We start from the raw sequence: 24,210 nt of genomic DNA on the forward strand, positions 1-24,210 counted from the left end.
CACAAAAAGTTGGATACCACTCTGGAGTTGTTGCAATGGAAGGCAAAAAATGGGGTTAGTGACAAGGCATTTGGCGATTTATTGAAACTCGTCAAGAACATTCTTCCGGGGGGAAACAAATTGCCCGAGACAACGTACGAGGCTAAGAAGATAGTCTGCCCGTTAGGACTGGAAGTTCATAAGATTCACGCATGTCCGAACGATTGTATCCTATATCGCGGTGAGGAGTATGAGAACCTAGAAGCATGCCCTGTTTGCAAAGCACTACGATACAAGATTAGACGGGACGATCCAGGAGAAGTTGACGGGCAGCTAACAAAGAAGAGAATTCCTGCTAAGGTGATGTGGTATTTCCCTATAATACCACGACTAAGGCGTTTGTTCAGGAACAAGGGGAATGCTAGAATGTTGCGATGGCACGCTGAAGAGCGTCAACAGGACGGGATGCTGAGACACCCTTTCGATGGTTCGCAGTGGCGAAACATCGACAGAAAATTTAAAGAATTTGGAAAGGACGCACGAAACATACGGTTTGGTTTGAGTACGGATGGCATGAATCCTTTTGGAGAGATGAGCAGCGGCCATAGCACTTGGCCCGTTACGATGTGTATCTACAACCTCCCCCCCTGGCTATGCATGAAGAGGAAGTACATAATGATGCCGATTATTATTCAAGGCCCCAAGCAACCTGGTAACGACATCAACGTGTACCTAAGACCACTGGTCGAAGATCTTAAACAGTTGTGGAAGAAGGAAGGTGTCCCCGTGTGGGACGAGGACAAACAGGAGGAGTTTAACCTACGAGCGCTGCTGTTCATAACCATCAACGATTGGCCTGCACTTAGCAACCTATCCGGACAGTCCAACAAGGGGTACAAGGCTTGCACTCACTGTATGGATGAAACAGAAAGTACGTATCTTAAGCACTGTAGGAAGGTTGTATACATGGGTCATCGTCGATTCCTTGCAGCAAACCACCCGGTACGGAAGAAAGGCAAGCACTTCGAACATAAGGCCGACCACCGTACGAAGCCTAAACATCGCAGCGGGAAAACAGTGTTTGCTATGGTTAAAGATCTTAAAGTAGTGTTCGGAAAGGGGCCTGGAAGCCAGCATATAGAGAGCGAAGATGGTCACGCGGCGATGTGGAAAAAGAACTCTATATTTTGGGAGTTACCATATTGGGAATTCTTGGACGTACGCCACGCAATCGACGTGATGCACCTCACTAAGAACCTTTGCGTAAACCTTCTTGGCTTTCTAGGTGTATACGGAAAGTCGAAAGATACACTGGAAGCACGTAATGATCTGAAGCATATGGAACAACGCGGCGACCTTCACCCGGAACCAAAGGAGAAAGGAAGCCATTACTTAAGTCCAGCCAGCTACACTCTTAGCAAGGCAGAGAAGGAAAGTATGTTTGAATGCTTGGAGAGCATAAAGGTACCGTCTGGATACTCCACGAATATCAAGCGAATAATAAGCACGAAGGAGAAGAAGTTCACAAACCTAAAGTCTCATGACTGTCACGTGTTGATGACACAACTGCTACCAGTTGTAATAAGGGGTATCCTTCCAGACAATGTCCGGGCAACAATAACAAAGCTATGTGCATTCATGAACGCAATTTTGCAGAAGGTCATCGATCCGGATAGATTAGAAGCCCTTCAGAATGAAGTGGTGCAATGTCTCGTCAGTTTTGAGTTGATATTTCCACCTTCATTTTTCAATATAATGACGCATCTGCTTTGTCACCTTGTGAAAGAGATCCGTATTCTCGGGCCTATGTACCTACACAACATGTTTCCTTTCGAGAGGTACATGGGCGTTCTGAAGAAGTATGTTCGTAACCGTGCTCGTCCAGAGGCAAGCATCGCCAAGGGTTATGGAACAGAGGAGGTCATCGAATTTTGCGTAGAATTTATCGAAGACCTTCGCCCAATCGGGGTACCTGAATCACGCCATGAAGGAAGACTACGGGGAAAGGGAACTCTCGGAAGGAAAGCAATAACGACGGTAGACAACAATTTATTCCGTAAAGCCCATTTCACTGTTCTGCAACACTCTTCATTGGTAGCTCCTTACATCGAGGAGCACTTGGCTCTAGTTCGCGCCAGGAACATCGGTAAGTCCGATGCATGGATTACACGGCATCACATTGATACTTTCCCCGCGTGGCTACGACAACATCTCATGGGTAACGAGTCGATCAACCAACAACTTGCCTTCCTGGCGAGGGGACCGTCTGGGTCGATCGCGACATTCTAGGGATATGAGATCAATGGGTACACATTCTACACGAGAGCCCAAGACATGAAGAGCACGAACCAAAACAGCGCTGTTCGTGTCGATGCCATGGGACACGATGGAACAACTGCCACGTATTACGGTGCCATCAAGGACATATGGGAACTTGACTATGGTCCTCTCAAGGTTCCTCTGTTCCGGTGCCAATGGGTTAGGTTGATTGGTGGAGCCGTAATGATTGATGACAGTGGGATGACAACTGTTGACCTTAACAAGGTTGGATACTCGGACGAACCTTTTGTCCTTGCCAATGATGTAACGCAAGTCTTTTTCGTGAAGGACATGTCTAGCAAAGGAAAGAAGGGCAGAGGGCCTAATGAGCCTAAGCGTCAAGTGGTTCTCCCAGGCAAAAGAAAAATCGTCGGAGTTGAGGACAAGACTGACGAGGATTACGATCAGTTGGATGGGCAACCCCCTTTCACGGTAACGATTGACCCTAGCATCCTCCTATCAAATGAAGACACCCCTTACTCACGCAGCGATCACAAGGAGGGAACAATAGTGAGGAGAAAGTACGTGCCGTAATTATTGTGTACACGATGTAAACTATTTTGGATGTATTGATTATCCATATAAATCAATTGATGTATGGCATATGTTAATTACGCACGATTATTAGAGGTTTCAACAAGTTTAAATCATGTATATGCTAGTTATATTTGATACTTACAATTTTTAAAAGTTTTAAATCACACAGGTGGCAATTTCACATGTATGTTAATTAGAGTTTTTAACATTTAATTTACTAGCATTCATATGCTAATTATAATTGACTAGAGGATTTTTAAAAGTTTTAAATCACGCAAGTGGCAATTTCATATGTTAATTAGAGTTTTTAACATTTAATTTACTATCATTCATATGCTAATTATAATTGACTGGAGAATTTTTAAAAGTATTAAATTTAATATATTTTTAAAACTATCATTCATATATTAGAGTTTTTCACAATTTAATTTACTATCTTTCATATGCTACTTATATATGACTATTCGAATTTTTAAAAGGTTTAAATCATGCATGTGGCATTTACATATGTTAATTAGAGTTTTTAGCATTTAATTTAATATAATTCCTACGCTAAGTACATATGATAATTACAATTTTTATTAATTTTAAATCATGCAGTATGTACATACATATCTTAATTAGAGTTTTTACCAATATAATAATATCATTCATATATATGCTAAGTATATATGATTATTGGAATTTTTATTAATTATATTTGCTTATTACGATTTATCCACTTAATTTATTACAGACAAAAATAATTTTTCGAAGTAATTGTCATTAATCTTTGTACTTTAAATAATGTTAATGCATTAACTTCTATTTTATAAACACATATGTAAGGGAAAATCATATGCAGTGCTATAATCTTTAGTCCCGGTTCTTAACCCTAACCGGGTTTAAAAAGAATTTCGAAATAGCGGGAAAAGATATTTACTCCCGGTTGTTGAGAACAACCGGGACTAAAGATATCTTTAGTCCCGGTTGTTCTCAACAACCGGGAGTAAAGATCTTTTCTTTAGTCCCGGTTGTTCTCAATAACCGGGACTAAAGATATCTTTAGTCCCGGTTGTTCTCAACAACCGGGAGTAAAGATCCGGGGGTATATATATTCCCGGTGCGCCCTCGTCTTCTTCACCAACACTTAGACGTTTTCGGCCGATCGATCTCTCTCGGCCTCTCTCCTTCGCCGCCACTGCCTAGGGCAAATCCCCGCGCCGACGCCGCTGTATCTCGCCGTCGTCTCGAGCTCGTCGTCCTCGCCGCCGCCTCCGCCTCCTCCGCTGCCGCCGCATCTCTGGGGTGAGAGCCGCCGCCGCCAGATCTCCCTTCATGCATCTCGATCTCTCTGATCTCGATCTCTCTCCGTCGCGCCGCCCGCCACGAGACGCCGCGCCACGACGACGACGCGCCACGACGACGCCTTCGCCGCCGCGCAACGCCGCTGCCGCATGCCAACGCCACGCCGCCGCCGCCGTCGCCACGCCGCCGCCGCCTTCGCCACCGCGCGCGCAATGCCGCCACCGCCACGCCACGCCGCCGCCGCCACGGCCCCGCAACGCCACGCCGCCGCGCCAACCGCCGCCCCGATGCCGCCACACCGCCGTTAATGAACGAGAACGAGAACGATCGAACGAACGAGAGCGAGAACGAACACGTCAACGTACGTTGCCGCGAGAACGTGAACGAGAACGAGAACGATCGAACGAACGAGAGCGAGAACGAACACGTCAACGTACGTTGCCGCGAGAACGTGAACGAGAACGAGAACGATCGAACGAACGAGAGCGAGAACGAGAACGATCGAACGAAGACAAGCGAGAACGAGGGAACGAACGTGAATGAGAACAAGCGAACGAACGTGAATGAGAACGAGCGAACGAATGAGGACGAACGTTAACGTGAAATGCAATATATATATATATATATATATATATATATATATATGTATATATATATATATATATATGTATATATATATATATATATATATATATATATATATGTTACTTCGCATTTATCCTAATACATCTTTTTGTATCTTGCAGAAAAGACGTGTTGTCGGAGTCGTCCGTCAAGCCTGAGTGGAAGAGCTAGCCCTAGAAGGAATTGGAGCAGGCAAGTGACGTAATAATATAAATGATTGTTATATTTGTAATGCAATTAATTAAGATTATTAGACCCGTAATTAGACTTATCATATAAGATTGTGTAGTGTTCTAATATTATTTGAGTTTTAATATAAGATTATTTTATTGCAAATTAGACTTAGTATGACATTATTGACTACGGAATTGGTGCGACTCCTAGCAATTGACTATTGTAGTCTTAATTAGACTTAGCATATACGCACGAAACACTTAGCATACATGACTATTTTAGTCTTAGCATGTAATATTATTTGAGTTTTAATATAAGATTACTTTATTTGTAATTAGACTTAGTATGTAATTATTGACTACGGAATTGGTGCGACAAGTAGCAATTGACTATTGTAGTCTTAATTAGACTTAGCATATACGCACGAAACACTTAGCATATACATGACTATTTTAGTCTTAGCATGTAATATTATTTGAGTTTTAATATAAGATTATTTTATTTGTAATTAGACTTAGTATATAATTATTTACTAGCTAGGGTTGTATAATATACGTCACCTAGACTTAGCTTATATCACGATTTGTAATTAGACTTAGCACGTAAGGTTGTGTAGAGTTCTAATGTACGACATTTACACTTAGCATACATGACTTAGATTGTTAAAACATAAATGTCTCGTGACTTAGCAGATGTTTCTTGTATCAACAGATGGCTGACCGCGATGAGGAACAGATATTGTACGATACAATCGCGGAGGGAAGCAGCCAGTACTGGAATGAAGAAGAGGGGAACGAGGATCCAAACCAGTACTTGAACGAGGAAGGGAACGTGGAGAGGGATGCGGAGGGGAACCAGCAGGGGCACGAGGAAAGGGATGTGGAGGGGAACCAGGAGGAGGAGGCTAGTGGTAGTCAACCCTCCGTTGGACAGAAGAGGGCACGCGGGCAACGAGGTGCAGCGAAGAAGCTTGAGGGTCGGCACATCATAACGGAAGTGGAAGAAGATGGACGTCCTAGTGCCCCGGCCGAAGCCGCCAAGAACTATGTACGTCACAGCGGTTGGGTTGTGCGGGATAACGTGCCTGTCAGTACGGTGTACTGGCGAAGAACAAGGGCACGCGGAGATCATGAGAGCTTTGTCCCAGATTCGGAGAAAGAGATGTTGTGGACCACAATGCTCGAGACATTCACCCTTCCTGCGGGTACAGAGGACAAAGTGAAAAGGTGGACTCTGAAGAAAATGGCAGAATAGTTTCAGAGGTTCAAGGGAGATCTGTACCAGAAGTATATACTGAAGGGGCAGACACCGAACTTCGACACATTCCCAAAGCTAAGGGATCACTGGGACGAGTTCGTTGCATATAAGACAGGTGAACAAGGGCAGGCGATGATGGAAAGAAACAAAGAAAATGCCGCCAAGAAGAAGTACCATCACCACTTGGGGTCAGGAGGCTATAGCGTCGCGATGCTGAAGTGGGAGCAGATGGAGGCTAGCTTGATTGAGAGGGGTATCGAACCGGCAACAGCCAATTGGCCGGAACGATCGAAGTTCTGGTACTATGCTCACGGTGGAACGCTCAACCCAGCTGATGGCTCACTGGTCTTCGGCGATTAGATACGAGAGGCTGCGCGACGACTAACAGATGCAGTGGAAGCCTCCTCTCAGGGCACGTTCCAACCAGATAGAGATAGGGACGAGTTGACACTCGCCCTGCAGACTCCAGAGCATCCAAGACGAATACGAGGGAAAGGGGTGATTCCTTGGAAGATTGGTTTCAAGGAGGACATCCACACGTACAGGAGTCGGATGAGGAGCAAGAGAAATACCGAGGCGAAGATTGCAGACCTAGAGTTCCGGGTATCGAGCTACGAACTCAACATGCAAGAGGAGGTGGCAAGGATGGTTGATGAACGCATGGCCGCACATCGGTCCCATGATCCCCAGCCGACCATTCCTCCTGCAATGGTGAGCCCGTCAGGAAACCGTAGCAGCTGCGCCTCAACGGGGCAGGTAGGATCACAGAGCATGGACGCCATGCAAACACAGGACGAATCGACCTGTCCCGTTGATGACATCACTCAGCGGACACCATGTGAGCTGCATATTCCTTTCAAGAACTTATCAATAAAGGTAAGATTTAGCCATTCCGCTAGTTGCTGCTTATATATATTGATTACTAATAAATAATCTCTCACAACATGAAGGTGGCGTCGGGCATGGCCATCCCAACGGACCCTTCAGGTACTTACCACTGCAGGCCGATTCCAGCAGGATACTCGAAGGTAGAAGTTGAGTTGGTCGAAGGCGCGTACGAGGACCTCGAGTTGGATTACCCTGGAGGAGACGGTGAGACGCATCTACGAGACACATGCCATGCCATTATTCTATGGCGCAGGCGGTACATCATCCTCCCTGGGCGACAAGCGGCGTCTTTTGCACCATCTCCTCCGGCTCCGCCATCTCCTCCTCAGGATCCTGCACCGTCTCCTCCTCATGCTCCGCCAGCACCGTCTCCACCTCCGGCTCCAGCATCGACTCCTCCTCAGGATCCTGCACCGACTCCTCCTCGTGCTCCTACACCTACTCCCCCGCAAGCTCCTCTTCCGGCACCTTCAAAGTCAAGGGGCCCCCCAGCTCCACCGCCTGCCCACACAAGGGCAACGAAGAAGGTGAAAGTTGACGCCGCCAAGAACAAGGACCCGGGGTACGATTGCACGCAAGAGGAGCTTGACGCTTACGTTGCATCAGAAGTCAAGAGACAATTCAAGCCTCGAAGTCCAGAAAAGAAGATTCCTATAGACCCCAGTGTCAGGAACTTCTTCAGGGGTATGTCTGCATCTGTCAAGGAGGCCATCAAGCTATCGGACTATGAGCGAACGCTGAAGAAAGCATCTTCTGGAAAGTCCAAATCAGTCCCTCAGCTTGGAGAGCAACCAAACCAGGAGATCGAGCCGTTGGTGACCGGTAAAGAAATGATGATAGAACAATTTATTACTGACACCGGTCTAACTACGGATCAATTGCTAGGAGTCGCACCAATCGAAAAGGCGGAAGTGAAATACAAGTACGAACTCGGTAAACCGCTTGTCAAGCCTGAGCTGCTGCAGTCCCTACCCACACAAATGTACAAGTTCCATCAGCTGTACATGGAGATGAACGCCACCGGTAGAGAGATGATCGGAGCGAGGATCAGGGACACGGACTTCTTGCAAGGAGATGACATTCTCTGGATCAATTTCAGGGGAATCTACGAACTATACCAGCTGGACGCCCTCGACGTCTCTATTATGAGTTGCTGGATTTTGTAAGTATATCGTTCAGTTAGATTTCTTACTATACGTCTCCTTTAATTAATTAGGTCCTTGTATATAAGTAGACTATAGAAAATAATATACTCCCTTTTATCGTTGTAGAATGGAGATTCAAAGGGCCCGACGGCGGAGGGTTTTCGATACTGGATTCATCGACCCTCGGAAAGTAAACATCGCAATGCTCGACCAATATCCACAAAAAACAGAGGACAATCTCGTCCATCTCCTGAAGGCGCAGCATTACAAGACGTTCATACTGTTGCCATACAACACAGAGTTAGTTTAATTTTACTGTCTTCCTACATACCAAATTTCATTCCCGTACGAACTTGCTAAGTGTTTCATATGTAATGCATCCCACGCACATTGCAGATTCCACTGGGTGCTTTTACTCTTCGACCTGGAGGCCTGCACCGTCAACGTATATGACTCAATGGATAAAAAAGAGTCTACGTTTGACAAGGTTTTCGAACTTATAGACAGGTACCGTCATAAGTTCCTTTGTTAATTAAGAAAATCTTGTTATGTTAATTGCTACTACGAATCATAGCTTTAAACTCCATGTAGGGCTTGGTATCGGTTCCGTCATTTGGTCCGCGGCAAATGGAGAGAAAGACTTAGGCGGAAGTTCAAATTTCCTGTGAGTACACATGCTCTACATTTATATTTCTCCGATTCAAATACATACAAGTGTATATTAATTAGATCTCTCGTTGTTTGTCATTTATTTGTAGTGCGCAAAGCAAAAGCAGGGAACTAACTTGTGCGGCTATTACGTGTGCGAGTATTGCCACTGCCTTGCAGACCAAATCATCACCACAAGAGAGCTCGATGTACGTACAAATAAATTCAAAATTTCATTACGTAGCGATTTCTTGTTTAATTACTAATCAATTTCATACATTCATATAGTTTATTCGCATGAGGGATAACCTGACCACACACAAGGAATTTATCGCGGCGGTTCAAGAACAACTCATGGGATTCATCAACGAAGAAATCCTTGATCCCAAGGTGAATTCTACTACGACGGAAACACAATTCACCGGTCCTTAGCTTCTGAGCTAGCAGCGAGTACTACTACGTCGAAATCGTAGCTAGCTAGGACATATAATGGATTGTAATTAATACATGACTACATATGTTTCTATATGCATGTGTACACATTTTCTATAATGTAAATATATTTTGGTCATATATATATCTATATACATATGCATTTGCATAACATATATATGTATAAATACATATATATTATGCATGTATATACATATAATATAATATAATATATATATATATACATATATATATGTATGCATATATATGTATTGAAACATATATATATATATATATATATATATATATATATATATATATAAACCATGCAGCAACAGGGCCATGCAAAAAAAAAAAAAAGGTCAGATCTATCTTTAGTCCCGGTTGGTAACACCAACCGGGACTAAAGATGGCTCAGCCGGCCACGTGGCTGAGCCATCTTTAGTCCCGGTTGGTGTTACCAACCGGGACTAAAGATAGATCTTTACTCCCAGTTATTTCACCCGGGACTAAAGATAGCGATCTTTAGTCCCGGATTGGTACTCCCGGTTTGGAAACCAGGACTAAAGGGGGGTTACGAACCGGGACTACAAAGGGTTTCTCCACCAGTGGTGCGGACAGCCCAACCGCATGGGATAATCCATTTCCCGTGCGGTCAGGTTAAGTGGACCACACGGGATAATCGATTATCCCGTGCGGTCAAATAATACTAACCGCACGGGAAAAAAAAGGAACAAAAAAAAATTGAAAAAAAAAAACCTAACCCTAGCCGGATTATCCCGTGTCGGCACCGCTCGTCGTCGTCGTCGTCGCGCCCGACGCCGCGAGAAACACGCTGCCGCCGCCCGAGCTCGCCACTCTGGCCGGATCCGTGCCGGCACCACCCGGTCCTCGTCACGGCCGCCGCCGCCCGCCCGGGCTCACCGCTGCTGGATCCAGGGCGGCGCCACCTCGTCATCGTTGTTGCGCCCGCCGCCGCGCCTCGTCGTCGTCGTCGTCACGCCCGACACCCCGAGAACCACGCCGCCGCCGCCCGAGCTCGCCGCTCCGGCCGGATCCGCGCCGGTGCCACCCGCCCGGGCTCGCCGCTCCTGGATCCGGGCCGGCGCCGCCTCTTCGTCGTCGTCGCGCCCGATGCCGCGAGAACCACGCCGCCGCTGCCCGAGCTCGCCGCTCCGGCCGGATCCTCGCTGGCACCGCACGGTCGTTGTCGCGCCTGCCGCCGCCCGCCCAGGCTCGCCGCTCCTGGATCCGGGGCGGTGCCGCCTCGTAGTACGTCGTCGTCGTCGTCGCGCCCGCCGCCGCGCCTCGTCGTCGGCGTCGCACCTCGTCGTTGTCGTTCGCTCGCGGAGCCGCCGCCGTGCGTCCGCCAGCAGCCGCCGCGCCGCCTGGGAGACGGTGGCATAGATGGCTTTGACTGTGTGGGCAGCGGCTGCTCGGATAGTTTTGTTGGTGGTGTTCTTGACTGCGTTCTTTGGCTTGATGGGTTTATCCACTTATCGATCTTTGGACCACCGGCAGTTAGCGCTCACTTTTGAGATTCTTTCTCAGCCATTGGCCTCTTTGAGCTTGGTTAATCGGTAGAGGGGATGGCTGACCATTTGTGAGATTTCTTTTCCCTATGCTGATGGTAGAGGAGTGTTGGAAATGAGGACTGCGAATTCCTTCAGAAAACATCAAGAAGACATTTAAGCTATCATGACTTAACAAATAAATAAAAGGTTTGAAGTAAGATTACTTAGCATTGGAGTGTATGACACATCACATGTAGATTGTAAAGGGCCTTTCGCACCGCAAAAGCTAGCCATTGAGGTGAGGGGCTCTCCCCCACTTATATCTTAGGTCCTTTGCCCTTCCACAACTAATGTGAGACTATTCAACAATCTCCCCCTTCACACATTGGTGTCCCTTAGCCCTTCACCGCCCCTTCACCGTGTATAGACCCCACACTTATATCTTAGGTCCTTTGCCCTTCCACAACCAATGTGGGACTATTCAACAATCTCCCCCTTCACACATTGGTGTCCCTCAGCCCTTCACCGCCCCTTCACCGTGTATAGACCCCACAGAACAGGTCCACGGTCCATCAAGTATACGAGCCCCGCAGGCACCCACGGTCCATCAGATCTTCACACACTGTGTTCATCGGGTCAGAGATGTTAACCTAGTCAGACTCTGATACCAATTGTAGTATCGTAAAGGGGCTTTCACACTTCAAAAGCTAGCCATTGAGGTGAGGGGCTCCCCCACTTATATCTTAGGTCATTTGCACTTCCACAACCAATGTGGGACTATTCAACAATTAGATGTAATTGGGCACTGATGATAACCTTGTGGCGGAATAATTTTTTCATCCGTCTATAAGGAGCCCCTTTCTCATTTTTGTTGGGTGTCTCCCAAGTGGGATTAGGTTCTCCCTTGTGTTCACATGCTAGGTGGACACGATCTTTCAAACCCTGGGTCTGACGGAGTGTCACATCCTGGTTTTCGTTTCAGGATTTATAAATTATATAATAAATTATTATTAGAATTTATATTAAATGTTCATTAATTTACTAGTGATGTGGGAAATCAAAATTTCTAAATATAAAGCATGGATGGATTTAATTTTTATTAAATTCTCCATGGTTAATTATACTATGTGGAATTTTCTTTGATTTTTTGAAGCTCAATTCTTAATTTTAATCATACAAAGAACATTTCAGTAATTATTCACATATTAAATTAATCATTAAATGGTCTGACTATAATCTTGTTAAGTACTTTGGTTGTCCAAGTATTTTCAGGATTTTTGTTGAAATTATCTGAGCATTGAAAGTATTTTTAACAATTCAAACATCATTTCAGTGTTTAATTTATTTGGAAAAGTAATTAAAATCCCCTTTTCCTTTTCGGGCTGAAACTCGAAAAGTTCACCTTTAGTCCTCGGCCCATTCTCCCTTCCTTTCAGCTGGCTTTATTCCTCCTCTGAAGTCCATTTCCTGTCCCTCCTTCAATCGGGCTGGAGAAAAAGAACCCCAGTCAAAGTCTAATTCGCCTACCTGCTACAGTGTGGTCTTCAAGCTTGGACAGAGCCCGTGCAGCCGCCGAGCCGTGTGTGACGCTGCCGTTTCCTCCGCCCGATTCGCTCAATTCTCTCGACTGTTTCTAAAATTAGTTGAGGGGATTTGTTTCCCTTATCCTCCTCTAACTCTTCCCCCAAAAATCCTATTTTATCCCTTTGAATTCGGCGCGAATTTGGATTCGTTTTTGAGTTTATCTCTCCACCAAACCCTAGGTTTTCCCGGCGCGATTCCCTGCGTTCCACGCCCGATCTCTCTCCCGTGGCTATAAATAGAGTCCCCTCCCTCTCCTCTTTTGTTTGCCACCCTCGCCCGAGCTCGCCGTCGGCCGTAGCGCCCTAGCCGCGTCTGTCCTAGCGCCGTCGTAGCCGCCGAGTTTCAAGCCGCGCCGCCTTTGCAGCCGCCTTCTCCGGTCGCCGTCGCCACCATCGGGTTCGCGAGAAGGAGCTGCACACCGTCCACCACTTGGCCGAAGCCGAAGCCCGCCGGAGCGCTGCCGACGCCGTCAAGCCGATCTGCTTCGCCTCCATCCGCGCCGTGCCGTCGCCTCGGTCGTCCCCGACCTGTGCCGCCACCTCCCTCGGCATCGCAGCACCGAGGAGAAGCCCGTCCACCCCTTCGTTGCCGCTGCTCGTCGCCGGAAAGCCGCCGTCCTCGTCGTCCCGACTTCGCCGCCGTTCGGAGCTCGTCGTAGGTCGTCCTTCGTCGTCGTGCCGCCCCTTGGTGAGTTCGTCTCGTCGTCCTCTTCGCGTAGATGCCCTCGGTTGGTCCGGCCGAGTCCTCTAGCGCCGGCGACAGTGTGGTCCCGTGCCTTGTTCCGGCGATGACGTCATCAATGATGTCATAAAGCCCTTTTCTTTTCTAAAATAAATCATTAATCCTTTTTTTATAAGGCTAAAATCAGTTTAATCTTGTAAAATTCGTAACTAATTCATATGAACTCGGAATGAGGCCGTTCAAGTCTCTAAATTCATCTAAAATCATGATCTACATGTTTTTTTTTTACTTTTTATGTATTGTTCATTTGGTTTTTATTAGTCCTTTTTATTCGTTTTGCGTGTTAGCTTGTCGTTTCTGTCGTTGCGAAGGTCCGTGAGTGCGTCAGAAGTGGTTTAGAAGACTATTTGAAGACCGATTGTTGCAAGGCAAGTCACACAGATCCCAAACACAATCCTTTGAGCATGTTGATCCTATATTTAAATTCTCTATTTATTTCAACTGTGCATTTATTTTCGAATGTCACCGGGTGGTGTGAACCTATTCATTTGTTATGGCCAATTTGCATTGAATACCATATTCCTTGATTCCTTGGGTAACAAATTGATTAGCTTGAACCTTATATATTGGTTTGGTTCAGCTAAAAGCTATATATATGTAATTGCTTAGCCATGCTTAGAAACATTAGCTCATTAATGGAATGGATCATACTACATTATTATTTATGGTTATATTTAATGGTAGCTCACGATGGTTAATCGTGTTATGATAATTAATTGATAATTAAAACTTGACAATGGTGGGTTGTGAGCACATGGTTTTGAAGGTCGTGCTCATGACAATTAAGGACCAGTTCGCGAGCTACTGTTATGAGACATTAACCGTGCCAACCACAAGCCAGCGTGGGCAACGACTTTACCTTTTGTATAGCATAGTTCATTATGGGGTGCCAGACTGAGAAGTGGCGAGAAATCCGTGGGGGTCGCTGGGGAGTCCATGCCTCGGTGATTATAATCCAGGTATGATGCACTGTGGTGAGTTGTGTTGTGCGAGGGGTATTGCCACAGTTCCTTTCCGAGGTATCATGGTGGTATTGAGGTGCATGGTAACATGTTGTGGTGCTGTGTCTTGTGGGTACAGTGGTACACCTCTAGCCAGAGTAAAACTATTCGAATAGCCGTGCCCGCGGTCATGAGCGGGTTGAGCAATGTTTTTCGTGATTAGTCTCACACCTATCACAATAATTATTGATGCTATAACTAGTAATAATTTGTTTAGCTCCTGGTTTGGAGTTAGATCTGTACAACCGGGTATGGTTGTACAGGATGGTTGGGCCTGTGCAGTGTTGATTAAAATTGATAATTAATAACTCTACTGTTTTACTACTCTTAAATGTTTGCTAAATGCTACTTTTGCAAATGAGCCTATATTATTCCATCCTTTGGTATCCTTGTACACTTACATATTAGCTGTGTGGCTTGTTGAGTATGTCATATGCTCACTTTGAAATAATCAATCAACCTCAGTTGAAGAAAATGATCCAGAAGGAGAAGACGTTTGGCTTATACCCCAGTTGAGCTGCCTGTGGGAGTGGAGCTTAAGCCATCGTTAGACCGTTAATTCCGCTGCTGTTTTTCTATTCTTTTGTAAGTATGTAACGATGTTATTATAATGGATTTGTATATAAAATCCTCGGCTGATTCCTGGACGAGGATTTTATGCACAAATAAGTTCGTAAATTACTAGTGAATTTCTAGGCGTGACACGGAGGACGATGATGCAGGCGATATGAACACATGTTAGACCATTCTTTTCAGATCAACCATCATAGAGAAAAGTTTATTGACCTGGATCATCTCGTCAATAGAAATTGAGAAGGTCCAGGATTCCTATACTCGGGGACGGTGCCCAAATATAGAAGGGAGAGAAACGCCATTGTGATGTTTGATAATTTTCAAATTTAAAGGCATGGTCTGTAACGTCCCGCTTCTCCCAGGCTGAGCCCGGTTACATCTGGCAGCTTTCATAGGTCATAGATTGCCCTCACAAACCAACACAAGCCTTTCGGTCACCCATCCCGAAATTGCTTCAGGCTAAGCACGCTTAACCTCAGAGTTCTTTCGAGATCGGCTTTGATATGAGTATTCTAGTAATTCTATTAAGCCCTAGGCCGAGAAGTCACATCCTCACCCCCTTAAGACACCGCCGGGAAGTCACATCCTCACCCCCTTAAGACATCGACGACCTCGTCGGTCACCCCGGGCCAGGAACGTCCCCTTTTGGCCACGTCCGTGTGTCCAGTGCCAGCTCATGTGCCATGCTGTGTGACCATCCTGGTCCACACCAGCCATGCGCACCATGCCTGCGTAACTACGACACACGCGCCCGTGAAACCGCAAGAGTCGGCTCTGATACCACTTTGTAACGTCCCACCTCTCCCAGGCTGGGCCCGCGTAACTGCGACACACGCGCCCGTGAAACCACGAGAGTCGGCTCTGGTACCACTTTGTAACGTCCCGCCTCTCCCCGCTTACATCTGACAGCTTTCATAGGTCATAGACTGCTCTCACAGACCAACACAACCCTTTTCTGCACACTTTGTCCTCACTCGTACGCACCCGTAAAGAATTTCCCGGTGGGTCACCTATCCCGAAATTGCTCCAGGTTAAGCATGAAATTGCTCCAGGCCAAGCATGCTTAACCTCGGAGTTCTTTTGAGATCGGCTTTAGGAAAAGAAGTTGCAACTTGTTGATATGAGTATTCTAGTAATCCTATTAAGCTCTAGGCCGGGATGTCACATGGTCGTGGAAATATCAACTTATAGTTTTAAAATATTAAGAATTATTGCCTTAATAAAATTCAGCAATGCTTATTAGTTTCATTTGATGGCCATCACACTGTCGATACATATTGATTTCATTTGTTTTCACCTAAAGTCACAAAATATAGCTGCTGCTCTGCCTTGAGAGTGAATAGGTAGGCATTTCGTTTTTTACTGGTATCGTTGATGACCGCCGTGATACAATCGGTCCATGGTTTGATGCTAGCAAGGGGCTATTTTCATTTATGTTCTTCCTCCTAATGACATTTCGTTCTTACATCTAGGACAGTGAGAAAAATCTAGCTAGTTCTATAGGCAAATTGTTGTCAATACGTGTTAGCTGAACTGTTATGAGAAACAATGTCTTCTCAGTCACGATTTCGTTTTCTTTTGTGATTTTATTTTCTAACGTGTTTTTTAACTCCTCGGCAAAATAAACGCAAGCTAATCTTTCAGATTTTTCTCCAAAGTGGTCATAAAATCGATGACGTTCTTAAAGGCTATAATAAGATTTTTGTCACAGAAAGTCTAAACTATTGTAGTATTAGACATGTCGTCGTAAAGGCACTTTACTACATATCTCATTTAAACATAATACCTCTGTAAGGATAAATCCTAGTACATTGTTGAAATTAATTATGATCACCGTCTACTATGGTTGTATTTACAACTTTACAATGTGTCCCTACATTCGGTTCTAAGCTACTATGGCTACACGACGTGAACGGAGTGTGTTAAGCAGGTCAATCTTTTCATTTCGATCAGAACAGAGTCAAAACGCATTTGGCAAATAGTATATACCCTATAACGTAATCCTACACCATATAAAACATGCCCAACCTATAGCGGTTATAAATCCACTATTCAAAATGTAAGTATCGATGGGACCATTTGCCATATCATTGTTAATTCAATCTTACCTTGTCACCGAAACAAGACGCTCCGCGTAACATGAAGTTAAATTTTCATATTTGAAGGCCTGGTCGCGGAAATATCAATTTATAAGTTAAAAACATTAAGCATTGCTGCCTAAATAAAATTCATATATGCTTAATAGTCCACATTAATGCCCATGCATATCGGTTTCATCTGTTTTCACCTAAAGTCACAAAATATAGCCGCTGCTCTATCCTGAGAGTGAATAGGTAGGCATTTCGTTCTTTGCTGGTATCGTTGATGACCGCCGTGATACAATCGATCCATGGTTTGATGCTAGCAAGGGGCTATTTTCATTTATGTTCTGCCTCCTAAATGTCCTTTCGTTCTTCCATCTAGGACCGTGAGAAAAATCTAGCTAGTTTTATAGGCAAATCGTTGTCAATACGTGTTAGCTGAGCTGTTATGAGAAATAATGTCTCCTCTGTCACGATTTCGTTTCCTTTCGTGATTTTTTCTCTCTAACGTGTTTTTTAACTCCTTGGCAAAATAAACGCAAGCTAATCTTTCAGATTTTTTTCCAAAGTGGTCATAAAATCGATGACGTTCTTAAAGGCTATGATAAGATTTTTAACACGGAATGTCTAAACCGTTGTAGTATTAGACATGTCGTCGTAAGGGCACTTTACTACATATCTCATTTGAACGTAAGCAGTTATTGATAACTAATATATTTTTCATAACTCACTTTACACATACAAATATCTGTCTGGATATATCATGAAAGTTCCACGCGCCCTTGACATGTAAAGTGCATTTGTAAAACAATAGCTTACAATACATAACAAACTTAGTTTGAAAATGACAGCAATCCATGTGTCACACCCTGAAGTTTCCCCCCTTTTTCTTGCTTTAAAAATTGGTTAAATAAATTGCCCGAAGAAATTATCTTAATTAACCTAGAGCTAAATCCCTAGTTAATAAATGCAATTAATAATCGGAAATAGCGTGGTGGAATTTTTCTTGAGTTCCCCATGCTACAATGCATTAACAAGATTTTTAGTGGAATTTTCAGAGCCTTGGAAATAATTTTAACCAATTAAAAATGAGCAAGCGCAATATTTTTAAAATCCCAGGAAAAATCCTTTCTTCTTTTTCTTTTTTCTTTTCCTTCTTTTTCCTCTTTTGGGCCATCGGCCCACTCCCTCCCGCGCTCGGCCTCCTTCCTTTGGGCCGGCCCATTCCCCTTTCCCCTCCCCGAAGTCCTCCCTCCCTCCCCTCTCTCCGGGACGCTGACAGGTGGGGCCCACCTATCAGGTCGTCCCCTTCCTCCAGCCGCCCGCCCCACGACGGCAACCGCCGCCGAAACCGTCCGCGCCGCCGCCTTCTTCGCTCCTCCCGCGCCCACGCCGCGCCGCTCCCGCGTCCTCCCCACGTCGCCACCCTCTCCCCCGCATCTCCCGACCCTTGCGCGCGCTCGCAAGGGGCGGGATTCGAATTTGAATCCCCCCCATTCTCTCTCTCTCCACCCCCACGTCGCCAGCCAAATCGGCCACCTCCCCGGCCACGTCCGCCCCCTCCCGCACCTATAAATCACTCCCCACGTCCCCCTCTCTCGTTTTTCGCACTCGCCGCGCCCTCCCGTGCTTCCTATCGTCGCCGCGCCGCTCGCCCCTTGCGCCGCCGCCTACCGCCGTCTCCGGCCGCGCGCCACCGCCGCTAGAGCCGCTGCCGCGCCATGAAGCCGCTGTCGTCGCGCTCGCGGGTGCCGTCCGCTCCTCGGCCGCCGCTTGGTTGCCGCCAATCACCCCCGAAGCCCCGTTTCCCTCGCTCGCCGGTGAGCTCTCCTTTTTCATCCATCTCCGGCCGGCCACATTGGTCGTTGCGGTCGTCCTCTCCACCCCTAATCCCTCTCCTCCTTTCCTATAGGTGTCGCCTCCGCCCGTCCACCCCTCCTCGTCGCCGGGTCACCGCCGCCTTTCATCCTCCGCTCTGGTCGCCGTGCTCGCCGGTGAGGCTCCCCTCTGCTCCCCTTTTTCCCTCTCTCCCGTGTGCGCCGCCATCCTTCGCGCGTGCGCCGTCGCCTTCGGCCGCTGCTGCCGCTTTTCGCGCCGCCCGCCGCCGCCTCCCACGCCGCCGGTTGCCGTCGCCAGCGACCGCATGCCGCCGCCGTTCGCCATGCTTGCCGGCCGACTTGAAGCCGAGGCCGAGCCCGGTGGCTGCTCCCTGCATCGTCCGATCGGCTTGGGCCGATCCGGACCCTTGGTCCCGTGGACCGGCCGCCTTGAGCCGCTGACATGCGGGCCCCGCTTGCCGGCGCCGCCCCCTCCTTTGATGACGTCAGCCCTGGGTATTATTGCGCAATAAATTGATTAAGGACTTTTCTTTATTAGTAAAAACACAGTTTATCTTCTAAAATTCATAAGTAATTCATCCGAGCTCTGTTTAAGTCCATTCAAGTCTCAGTAAATTCATAAAAATGCAAAGAATCCATTAAAAATGGTTTTGTTTCCTGTTTCAGTAGTCTTATAGCATGTTTTGCTTGTGTGCTTTGTTTGTCACGTAGATTTCGGCCGTTTCGTCGATCCGCGGTTTCTCAAAGACGTTGCTGTGGTCTCATTAGTTCGAGAGCAAGGCAAGTCATGCAATACGTTTGATCATATTGTACCCAATTTACCAATATCCCGCATTTCTATTAAATGTTGCATTCTTTTACAATGTAATGTGGGATGGGTCCCATTCCTCAGCCACATACTGGTTACCTTATGCCATTGATAACTTGGGTATCAAAATGACTAGATGTTGGCTTAGGAAATGCTTAGCCCTGCTTAGTTCAACTAGTACACAAATGGGGGATCACATTATTTCATAGACTCTGACTACTGGCATAGCTTTAGATTGGTGCCACCGCAAGGGTGTCAGTTAATTAAAATATTCTGAATGGCGGGCTGTGAGTGCATGGTTTTGCTGGTCGCACCCATAGCAGTTAAGGACCGGTTCACGGGAAACCCTGGGAGACTTACCGTGCTTACCACAAGCGGGAGTGGGTAACTGCTTGATCTGAAGTATAGCTCGACCCTTTCCTAGGCACCGGTGGCGAGGGTGGGCGTGATGGAGTTGGGTCGGCCGAGGTGTTCAGTTGTCCAGCTGCCGGATTCACCGCGGCGCAAGAGGGGACCGCCCACTGCCTTTTGAGGGGTGGGGGTGAAACCTTAGCGTGGTGTGGATGGTTAGGGGAGGGTTATGTGGAGGGTCTTGTCACGATTTCCCCCTTTGCAGTATCATGGTGATACTTTGGGGCATGGCGACATGTGTGGAATCGTGTCTTGTGGGTACAGTTGTACACCTCTGGCCAGAGTAAAACTATTCGAATAGCCGTGCCCGCGGTTATGGGCGATCAACCAGATTCACTGTGATTAGTCTCACCCCTAGTTTAGCTTAATGAACTGGTGTAGTTCAGGTGGTTGGTTGGGCCTGTTGCAACGTGGTGTAGCGTTGGACAGTGATTGGTTAATATTGATTAATTACTACAGCTGTTTTACTGCTTTCAACTACTGCTTTGAAATGACTGCTTTATGCAAAAGAACCCCTAGCTTCCTTTGGTTATATCCTGCATCATACCTCCTCTTCCGGTATGACTTGCTGAGTACAGTGGGTAGTTGTCATATCCTGATTTTTTGTTTCAGGATTTATAAATTATTTAATAAATTATTATTAGAATTTATATTAAATGTTCATCAATTTACAAGTGAAGTTAAATGTGGGAAATAAAATTTCCTAAATATAAAGCATGGATGGATTTAATTTTTATTAAATTCTCCATGATAAAGTCAACTCTCTGAAATTTTCTCGGATTTTTCAGAGCTCAATTCATAAATGATACAAAGAACAGTTCAGTAATTATTTGATCAATAATGATCTAATTATAATTGTTAAGAGCTTTTCTTGTTTAAAAATCCTTAAATTATAAATTGTTGTTTAAAAGGAATAATTAGAAATGATCTTAAAAGAGAAGATCTAATTTTAATTTGCTAAATCTCAATATAAAATTGGGTTAGATAAAATTTTATTAAATACTTTACTTGATTCTATAGTTCCTAGATTTTTCTGGGATTTATTTGAGCCAAGGAAGTATTTTTAATCAATGGAATATCATTTCATGAATAATTTAAATAGAAAATGTTTTTAAATCCTCCTTTTGGCTTTGGGCCGAAAGCCGGCCCAAAACCTCTCTCTTTCTCTCTCTCTCCCCGGCCCAAGTCGGCCCAGTCCGCAACCGAGCCGCCGCTCTCCTCTCTCTCTCCCGCTGACAGGTGGGCCCCACCTGTCGGGCCCGTCTTCCTCCTCGCGCCGCTGCCGGCCGAAACCCTAGCCGCCGCCGCTTTCCAATCCGGTCGATCCTTTCTGTTTCCGGTGAAATCGTTTGAGGGGAAATAATCTCCTCGATCTCCTCTTCCTTTTCTCTTATAGAAACTTCGGTCAATTTCGTTTGGAAATCGACGGATTTGAGCTCGATTCGGATCGACTTTTCTCCCTCCAACCCTAGCTTTCCTTCTCGCCGCCGGTCGCTGTGGGCCTCCGTCGCCGCTCGCTAGCCCCTTTATAAGCACCCCCGAGCTCTCCTCTATCCGCCGCCACCTTTGCCTTAGCCCGCCGTCCCGTCTAGCGCCGCCTCCGCGTAGCCCTAGCCGTCGCTGTCGTTGCCGTCGGTTCAGCCGCGCCGCGCCGCCGTTGCAGCCACCGTCGTCGGTCGCCGTCGCCACCATCGGGATCGCGAGGTCGTCGCCGTCCCCGTCCACCTCTTCGCCGCCGCAGAAGACCGCCGGAGCACCGCCGTCACCGTCGACCCGAAGACCGTCGCCTCTTCTTCCTCGTCACCGGCGCCGTCCGTTGCTCTTCCGCCGTGGTTTTGGTCACCGGTGAGTTCGCTGTGTTGTCCTCTACCCGTTGGTGTCCTCTGTTTGCGTCGTTGCGCCGTCATTCGCCGGCGAGCGCGCGAGGCCGAGCCGTCGCCGGTGATGACGTCACCGCTGACGTCATCGTCGCCTTGTCCCGTGAACCGCGGTAGATCAAGTTGATCTCGGCCGCCCGTTTTGGATAGAATCGATCTCGGCCGTTCGTTTCCTTAGACCGTCCCGTGCTCCCGGACCGCCTTTGATGACGCAATAATTCCCTTTTCCTTTTCAAAAATAATTCATTATTGCGTCATAATTCAATTAAAATCCATATAAGTGTTTTAATCCGATTTAATCTTGTAAAATTCATAATAAATTCATATGAAGTCACAATGAGGCCGTTCAAGTCTCATAATTCATCTAAAATTATGATCTACATGTTTGTTTACTTTTTATGTATTGTTTATTTGGTTTTTATTAGTCTTTTTCTTCATTTTGCGTGTTAGCTTGTCGTTTCCGTCGTTGCGAAGGTTCGTGAGTGCGCCGGAAGTATTCAAGAAGATTAATTGAAGACCGATTATTGCAAGGCAAGTCACACAGATCCTAAACACAATCCTTTGAGCATGTTGATCCTATATTTAAATTTTCTATTTATTTCAACTGTGCATTTATTTTCGAATGTCACTGGGTGGTGTGAATCTATTCCTTTGTTATGGCCTGTTTGCATTGATTACTTTATTCCTTGATACCTTGGGTTATTATAACTTGACTAGTTGAGCTATATATATTGGTTCAGCTAGATATTAGATATGATTGCTTAGCCATGCTTAGAAACATTAGCACACTATTGGGATTACTTATGACTCATTATTATTTAATGATGGCTTAATGATAGTTCACGATGGTCAATCGTGATTGGTTAATTAATTACTTGCCAACTAAAACTTGATAATGGTGGGTTGTGAGCACATGGTTTTGAGAGTCGTGCTCATGACAATTAAGGACCGGTTCGCGAGCTACTGTTGTGAAACATTAACCATGCCAACCACAAGCCAGCGTGGGCAACGGCTTTACCTTTTGTATAACATGGTTCATTGCGGAGCACTAGACTGAGAAGTGGCGGAGATAAGCCCACGGGGGTCGCTGGGGAGTCCATGCCTTGTTTTATAAGGGGGTGATTATGATCCAGGAAAGGTGCGCTATGGTGGATTGTGTTGTGCAAGGGGTATTGTCACAGCTCCTTTTCGAGGTACCGTGGTGGTATTGAGGGACATGGTGATATGATGTGGGGCTGTGTCTTGTGGGTACAGTGGTACACCTCTGATCAGAGTAAAACTATTCGAATAGCCGTGCCCGCGGTTATGGGCGGGTTGAGCAATGTTTTTCGTGATTAGTCTCACACCTCTCACAATAATTATAGATGTTATACCTGGTAATAATTTGCTTAGCTCCTGGTTTGGAGTTAGATCTGTACAGCCGGGTATGGTTGTTCAGGATGGTTGGGCCTGTGCAGCATGGGTGTGTTGTTCAGTGTTGATTAAAATTTCTGATTAATTACTCCACTGTTTTATTTCTCTTAAATGTTTTGCTAAATGCTGCTTTTGCAAATGAGCCTATATTATGCCATCCTTTGGTATCCTTGTGCACTTGCATATTTGCTGTGTGGCTTGTTGAGTATGTCATATGCTCATTCTTGCAATAATCAATCAACCTCAGTTGAAGAAAAAAGATCTAGGAGGAGAAGACGTTTGGCTTATACCCCAGTTGAGCTGCCTGTGGGAGTGGAGCCGGAGCTTCGCTAGATTTTATTTTCCGCTGCAGTTTTCTTCATGGTGAGGACTAAGTGCATCTTAAGTAAGTATTTATCGTTTTAGTTAATTTGATGAATTTGTATATTAAATTGTCAGTTTGTGTACCTCGGCTGATTCCTGGACGAGGATTTTATGCACAAATAAGTTCGGAAATTACTAGTGAATTTTCGGGCGTGACAGTAGTACTCAGTCTTGCTCTCTTTTCCCTCGCACCAGAGTTGAAGTTCTTCTCAGTTGGAGCCGTCTCAGAGAGGTTGGTTTCGTCGCTGCCGTCAAGGTTTGCCTGTGGAGTGGAGTCGCCCGCTGCTGAAGTCAAGCTTCCCGGTTTAGCTCGCTTTTATCTTTCCCGCTGTATTTGTAATCTTTTATATTTTTGTAAGGCGTGGGTCTGTATGTCAACAATTGTTGTTTGTGTACCCTGGCTGGTCCTGGACAGGGATTTAATGCACATTCAGCTTAGAAATTCGGGTTCGAGAATTTCTGGGTGTGACACCATGTCACACTGAGATATAAAGTGAGTGAGGAGTCATAACATTATCTATCTTGCCAACCATCAAGTATCTGTGATGGGCAATAAAGTTACTTTGACGATGGTATACAAGGACATCTGTGGAGGCACATCACGTAACTTCCAAATGACATGACTCACTCTGATCCCAATAGAATATCCAACAAAAACAAACACTCTAGAGCAACCGATAAGGAATTCAAAGAAAACCCATCCATCGCATCTATAA

At 45.9% G+C, this 24,210-nt stretch overlaps 1 long non-coding RNA gene across 1 annotated transcript; it reads left to right on the forward strand.

The window, feature by feature from the left end:
• The first annotated feature begins 12,325 nt into the window (after positions 1 to 12,325).
• LOC136354849 (uncharacterized) lies at positions 12,326 to 14,890 on the forward strand. Its single transcript, XR_010738698.1, has 3 exons — positions 12,326 to 13,075; positions 13,417 to 13,497; positions 14,596 to 14,890. It is a non-coding gene; the product is annotated as an uncharacterized lncRNA (long non-coding RNA).
• The last annotated feature ends 9,320 nt before the right edge of the window (positions 14,891 to 24,210 follow it).

The sequence above is a fragment of the Oryza sativa genome, chromosome 12 (assembly GCF_034140825.1).
Source record: "Oryza sativa Japonica Group chromosome 12, ASM3414082v1".
NCBI lineage: Eukaryota > Viridiplantae > Streptophyta > Magnoliopsida > Poales > Poaceae > Oryza > Oryza sativa.